Raw genomic sequence first — 7,512 nt, 5'->3', positions numbered from 1 at the left:
GAACTATCTTTACCACATTGTATGTTCTTGTGTCCTTTGTCAAATATTGATTGACCATAAATGTGTGTTTATTTCTGGGCTTTTTATTCTGTTCCAATGATCTTTATATCTGTTTTATGCCAGTATCATGCTATGTTTATTATTATGGCCTTGTGGTATAGTTTGTTATTAGGTAGCATGACTCCTCCAACTTTTTTCTTCTTTCTCAAGATCACTATGTCTATTGGTTTGGTTTTATTTTGTTAGTTTTGCTTTTGTGTGTCTGTATGTGTTTGTGTGTGTGTTGCATTTTTTTCCTGGTTTTTTTTTTTTTGTACTTCCATATAAATTTTTGTGACATTTGTTGTAGCTCTCTGAAATATGTCATTGGACATTTTAATATTGGTAATTCTTTCTATTTTGAACACCATATATGGTTTTACTTATTTGTATTTTCTTCAACTTTTTCCTTCCTTTTCTTTCATTTTCTTCTTTCATTTTCTTTTCTTTTGTTCTTTCTTTCTATATGATGTTTATTATGTTGAAGTGTATTCCCTCTATTCACATTTTGCTGAGAGTTGTTATAATGAGTAGCTGTTGTGTTTTGTTGACTGCTCTTTCTGCATCTATTGTTACAACCATGTGATTTTTATTCTTTATTTTGTTTATGCTGTATCATGTTTTTTATGTGCAGGTACTGTACCAAGTTTGCATCCCCAGAATAAATCCCACTTCATCATGGTGTGTAATCTTTTTAATGTATTATTGGATCCAGTTTGCCAATATTTTGTTGAGGATTTTAGCATCTATGCTCATCAGGGATATTGGCCTATAATTTTATTTCTTTGTAAAGTCTTATTCTGGTTTGGGGATTAGGATAATGCTGGACTTATAAAATGAGCTTGGGAGTCTTCCCTTGTCTTGAGTGTTTTGGATGAGTTTGAGGAGAACAGGTATTAATTCTTCTCTGAATGTTTGATGAAATACACTGTGAAGCCATACAGTCCAGCACCTGCGTTTGTTGAGAAGTTATTTTTTCTTTTAATCTTCACCAAGGATATATTTTCCAATGAATTTTTTTTAGAGAAGAAGGAGGGAGGGAGAGAGGGAGGGAGGGGAAAGAGAAAGAGAGAGAGAGAGAGAGACATCAATGTTAGAGACACATCAAATGGTTGTCACACACACACACACACACACACACACACACACCTCAGTAGGGGGCAGGGGTGAACCTGTAACCCAGGTATGTACGTGCCTTTGATTGGGAATTGTACCCATGATCCTTTGGTGCATGGATCATAGCTCTAACCACTGACACACAATGGCCCATGCTTCTTTGATCTCTTGTTTGTTTATTACTGCTTTATTTCTACTCTGATCTTCATTATTTTCTTTATTATTCTCACTTTGTGGTGTCTTTGTTTTTCTTTTGCACTAGTTCCTCTAAGTGTAAAGTTAGGTGATGTATTTCAGATTTTTCTTGTTTCTTGAGGTAAGCCTGTAATGTTATGAATTTCCCTCTTAGGACTGCTTATGCTTGTTCCATAGACTTAAGATTGTTGTGGTCCCCTTTCCATGAATTAAGGCATTATATTATTATTTCCTTTCTCTTGTTGATAACCACTCATTGTTTAGTAACATGTTAATTAGCCTCTAAGACTTTCTGTGTTTTACAGTTTCTTCTTTTTCTTTTTCTGTTTTTTTTTTAATCCTATAATTACTAATTTTTATTGTGGTCAAATAAATATAACATTTAGAGTTTTAACCACAGTTAAGTATACATTAAGTATATTGACATGTAATTCTCACCAATATGTATCTCCAGATTTTTATTTTATGTATTTATTTTTTCTCCTTTTCATTGCTTTTATTTCTCTGTTAATAAATTTATTGGGGCAGGGTGGTTTTAGGTGTGTACAATTCAGTAATAGATAATCTGTATACCATTTTTTTCTTATTGACTTCCAGTTGTTTATAGTTATGGTCAGAAAAGATTGTTGATATGATTTCATTCTTCTTAAATATACGGAGACTGTTCTTGTGCCCTAACATGTGGTGTTTCCTAGAACATGCTGCATGTCCACTTAAAAAGAATGTATATACTACTCCTTCAGGGTGAAATGCTCTGAAGATACCAATTACATCCATTTGATCTAGTCTGTTATTTAAGGCCACTCTTTCCTTCTTGATTTTGTGTGTGGAAGATCCAGCCATTGATGCCACGGTGGTGTTAAAATGCCCTACTATGACTGTATTATTGTTGAACTCTCCACTTATGTACATCACGATTTTACATATTCACATGCTTTTATGTTGAAAAAATACATGTTTACAAGGGTTCTATCCCCTTGTTGGATTGCTCCCTTTCTCATTATGACCTGGTGTCCTTTCTTTTTTTTTTTTTTTAAATTAAATCTTTATTGTTCTGATTACATTTGTTCCTCTTTTTTCCCCATAACTCCCCTTCTCCCAGTTCCCGCCCCACCCTCCGCTGTCACTCCCCACCCACTGTCCTCATCCATAGGTGCACGATTTTTGTCCATTCTCTTCCCACATCTCCCATTCCCCTTCCCCCCCCCCCCAAGAATAGTCAGTCCATTCCCCTTCTATGTCCCTGATTCATTGTAATCACCAGTTCATTCTGTACATCAGATTATTTATTCACTTGATTTTTAGATTCACTTGTTGATAGATGCATGTTTGTTGTTCACAATTTGTATCTTTACCTTTTTCTTCTTCCTCTTCTTAAAGGAAACCTTTCAGCATTTCGTATAATACTGGTTTAGTGGTGATCAAGTCCTTTAGCTTTTCCGTATATGTGAAGCTCTTTATCTGACCTTCAATTCTGAATGATAGCTTTGCTGGATAAAGTAATCTTGGTTGTAGGTTCTTGGTATTCAGTACTTTGAATATTTCTTGCCATTCCCTTCTGGCCTGCAAAGTTTCTGTTGAGAAATCAGCTGACAGTCGTATGGGTATTCCCTTGTAGGTAATTGAGTCTCTTTCTCTTGCTGCTTTTAAGATTCTCTCTTTGTCTTTTGCTCTTGGCATTTTAATGATGATGTGTCTTGGTGTGGTCCTCTTTGGATTCCTTTTGTTTGGGGTTCTCTTCGCTTCTTGGACCTGTAAGTCCATTTCTTTCACCAGGTGGGGGAAGTTTTCTGCCATTATTTCTTGAAATAGGTTTTCAAAATCTTGCTGTCTCTCATCTTCTGGCACCCCTATTATTCTTATATTAGTGCGCTTGAAGCTGTCCCAGAGGCTCCTTACACTATCTTCACACTTTCGGATTCTTTTTTCATTTTGCTTTTCCAGTTGGGTGTTTTTTGTCGAATCTTTGATTTGATTCTTGTGCTCCTGTGGTCTGCTATTGGGTATAATATTCTTTATTTCAGCCCGTGTATGCTTACTTTCTAATTTCTTTATCGTAGCATCGAGGGTCTCATTAGTTTTCGTGAGGCTCTGCTCAAGTTTATAGCAAGCCCTCAAAATTGCGATTCTTAGCTCCATATCCTCCATTTCTGTCATGTTTTTTTGTCTCCGCATCTTTTATGCTTTCTTGGTGCACCCCCTTGTGGTCTTTGTGCGCAGTCTTGTTCTAGCCAAGCCTTAATTGTTGTAGTTAACACTAGAGGGATTTGACCACCAGGCTGACTGGCTGTAGGAATCAGCTGTGTGGAAAACGTCTGTCTTCTGGGAAGGCACTAATCCAGCCTTTGCCTGAGGCGATCGGCAAATGGCTGTGCGCAGGGCCTGGGCAGGGCGGGATCAACAGGGCGGGCGGAGGGAGCAGTTATGGCCGCTCTCAGTCCCGTTCCCAGAGGCTCTGCTTCTCAGAACCCCGGCAGCTGCTGCAAACCTCGGAGAGAAAGCTGCCCTCAGGTTCCAACTGATGCCGGATAATCCCGCTTCTCCCGTCTGAGTCTGAATCCCTAGAGACTCGCCCGGATCTGGAGCCCAGAATCTGAGACTCACTCCAGACCGAAAACGACAACCGCGCCCTCAGCCACCAGCCCGCTTTCGCGCGCACCTCGGTACCTTTGTATTTTCCACACTGCGCCTCCTCTGAGCCTCGGTTTGCTGTTCTCTTTCCTTCTAGTTGTAGAGTCTCTCTTCAGCCAGCCTTCCCGTGGTTCTGGGTGATGTCTGTTCCGTCTTTTAGTTGTATTTTTGAAATGGTTGTATGCGGCAGCGGTCTCCGGTGTTTACCTACGCCGCCATCTTGGTCTCTCCTGGTGTCCTTTCTTATCAGTCAATATAGCCTTTGTTTTAAAGTCTGTTTTGTCAGCTATATGTTTTACCTCTCCAGCTTTTTTTTTTCATTTGCTTTAGCATGAAATATCTTTTGCCATCTCCTTGCTTTTTGTCTGTATATCTTTAATTCTGAGGTAGGTCTCTTGTTGACTACATATATATGGTTCTTGTTTTCTTATCTATTCAGCTACCATGCCTTTTAATTGCAGCACTTAAGCCACTTACATTTAAAATGATTATTCATTGATAAATTTTATTCTTTTAACTCTGTTTCCATTTTATTCCTTCTTGATAGCTCGTATACTAATGGTTTGGTGGTAACACACTTCTTTTGCTGTTTCTTGTCTGGGAAGCTCTTTATTTCTCCATCAATTTTAAATGATAGCCTTGCTGGGTAAAGTAGTCTTGGTTGAAGGTCCTAGCTCTTCCTGACATTGAATATTTTGTCCTAATCCCTACAGGCCTGGTATGTTCCTGCAGAGAAACAAGCTGACAATCTAATGGGAGCCCCCTTGTAGGTAACTGACCGTCTTTCTTTTGTGGTTTTTAAGATGTGCTGTTTTTAACCTTTGTAATTTTAATCATGATGTGTCTTGGTGTTGGGGCTTTTTGGGTTCATCTTGTTTCGGACTCTGTGCTTCCTGGACTTGTGTGTCTTTTCCTTCACCAGATAAGGGACGTGTTCCGTCATTATTTCTTTTAATAGGCTGTAGCCCCTTAATCTTTCTTTTGTTCTTATGTTCCAATAATGTGGATGTTGTTATGCTACATGTTGTCGCAAAGTCCCTTAAACAGTCCTCATTTTTGAAACTCTTTTTTTCTTTTTGCTGCTTTTGTCTTCTGGGATCTTGTATTCCAAATCACTAATTTGATTCTCTGCTTCATCCAACTATTTATTTCCTCTAGTGTATTCTTTATTCCAGAGATTGTACTCTTTATTTCCGAATGGATCTTTTACATGACTTAAATGTTCTTTTTCATGCCTACTATAAGTTTTCAAGTTCCCACTGATTTCATCCATTCTTTGCCTAACTTCTATTAACATCCTTAAAACCATTGTTTTTAAACACCCTGTATTTGGTATATTGCTAGCCTTCACTTCATTTAGCATTTTTTCTGGATGTGTGTCCCATTCTGAAATTCGGGGCATGTTTCTTTGCATTTTGTCTCCATCTGTGTGTTTGTTTCTTTGTATTAGAATCCAAGTCTTGGTAGTGTGGCTTTGTGTAGTAGGTGTCCTGTGGAACCCAGTGGCAAGGTCTTCTTGATCACCTGAGTTAAGTGTTCCAGGGATGTCCCGTTTGTGGTATGTGAACCTCCCAGTGGTAGTTGATTCTTGATGGCTATTGGCCCATCCATATATTGAATCAATTCTCAGGCTAGTTGACTGGGACCACTGTGTACGCTGCCTACAGTGTAGTGTATGAGCTGCTGACCGGTGTTGACCGGGTGGAGTGAAATTCATCTCAGGAGGTTCTGGAGCCTTCCTAGATCTCTCTTTGGATATGCCTCTTGTGGGGCTAATTGTATCCTGCTCTGATGTGCTCTGAAGCTGGCCACTGGGCGTGTTGGTCCTCGGGCTTCCTGGGAGGGACTCTGGTGTTGAACAATGTCAGATGCTTTATGTGACTGGCCCAGGGCAATCTATTTGCATCTGCAGAGCAATTCACAAAATGTGACAGCCTCTGCTGAGGCTGAGTGAGCACAGGAAGGTCCAAGCAGGGCACCAAAGCTGGCTTTTACTGGCATTGAGCCTGGGGACAGGTCAGCAAAAGTCCCAGAGCACACCATGTTCTGCCTCTCTGTCTGCCTCCACCTTCTGGGTGCCCGTTAGTCTCAGTTAATGATATAGTCTCTGGAAGCACTCAAATTGCATGAGGTAGGTTCTCAGAGAGTCCCCAGATAGAGGTGAGTGGTGTTCACCAGATTGATACAGGTTCAAGCTCAGTGTCAGTGTTGGGTGTGAGGCCACTCAGCAAATTCCCCATTGTATACCAGGTCCAGCTGCTACCCACTGGGTCCTTACACATCTTTGAGCAGTATACAGAAGACACAGACCTGGCATTGTTTTTAGGAGGAGAATGAAAAAGTCAAAAGAGGCTGCTTCCCAGGATTGAAGATGTCTGGGATCTGTAGTCTGAGATCAGCCATGTGAGCTGAAGGGCTTTGCAGAGGGTATGTGCATTCTCAAATGCCAGAGAACTGCTTCCTGTGGTGGATGATTCATGGGTCCCCTGGGATGCCACAGGGGAGCAAGAGCATGGCGGATCATGCAAGTGTGATGCCCTCCTCATGTAGTGAGAAGTAGAGTCCTCTCATGGGTGGCTGATTTCAGCAGATTCATCCCTTCATTTCTATCCTAAGAGAACTGGAGCTCTCTCCAGACTTCTGGCCACATGCACGCTCACAGGCTTCCTGAGCAGCACTATCCCTGCCTTCTTTCCTCAAGGCTGGATGAGCCAGGCTGGCTGGAGTGTAGTGAAGGGAGGATAGAGGTCCGTTTGGTGGGTTGAAATGCTGTTAGAACCTTTGAGGCTTAAATTTATAATTTTCTGTGTCTGCTCCCACACTTCAACTAAGCAGCGAAAGTGATGCTTAGCTCACTCTCGAGGAAGCACAGTACTGCCTTGCACCAGTGCCACATGTCACCAGAGCAGTGAAGGGAGCAACTGGAGGAAGAAGACAAGGCATTCCTCTCCCAGCAGTGTAACACCCTCACAGGCATGATTCTGTCTGGAGAGCTGACCACTGTTGGAGCGCTTAAGGCTTTTAGGCACAGAGTGAAATGCTCTGATTAATATTTTTTAAAAATCACTCTGATTTGCATTTTTATTTTTATTAAAATTTTTTTTACTAATTTAATTTTTTTCAATTAGGGATGACATTCAATATTAGTTTCAAGTGCACAAAATAGTGGTTAGACATTTATATAACATATAAAGTCATCTCCTGATAAGCCTTGCATGGGATATCTTTGAAAAGGGTATTAATCCTATTCATGAGGGCTCCACCCTCATAACCTAATCAACCTCATAATACACACCTTTAATTTATTTTTAATCAACCTTATTTGGGAGACATTCATTAATAAAATTGCATGGTCAGGTGTGCAATTCTATAATGCATCATCAGTATATTGTATTGTGTGTTCACTACCTTCAGGTCAAGTCTCCTTCCATCATCATTTATCCCCTCTATGCCCTCTTCTCCCTCCTCCCCTCTCATCCACCAACCCTACTCCCCACACCCCACTCGCCACCCCCACCTGCCACACACCAA

The 7,512-nt window shown here is 40.5% G+C and overlaps 1 non-coding gene across 1 annotated transcript; it reads right to left on the bottom strand.

Moving 5' to 3' along the window:
* Nucleotides 1-6,786: 6,786 nt before the first annotated feature.
* On the bottom strand, nucleotides 6,787-6,989 carry LOC111824373. The gene has a single exon (XR_002827463.1). It is a non-coding gene; the product is annotated as a small nucleolar RNA SNORA74 (small nucleolar RNA).
* Nucleotides 6,990-7,512: the final 523 nt, after the last annotated feature.

The sequence above is a fragment of the Myotis lucifugus genome, unplaced genomic scaffold, assembly GCF_000147115.1.
Source record: "Myotis lucifugus unplaced genomic scaffold, Myoluc2.0 scaffold_1294, whole genome shotgun sequence".
Lineage (NCBI taxonomy): Eukaryota > Metazoa > Chordata > Mammalia > Chiroptera > Vespertilionidae > Myotis > Myotis lucifugus.
This window is presented reverse-complemented; position numbering and strand designations above follow the sequence as displayed.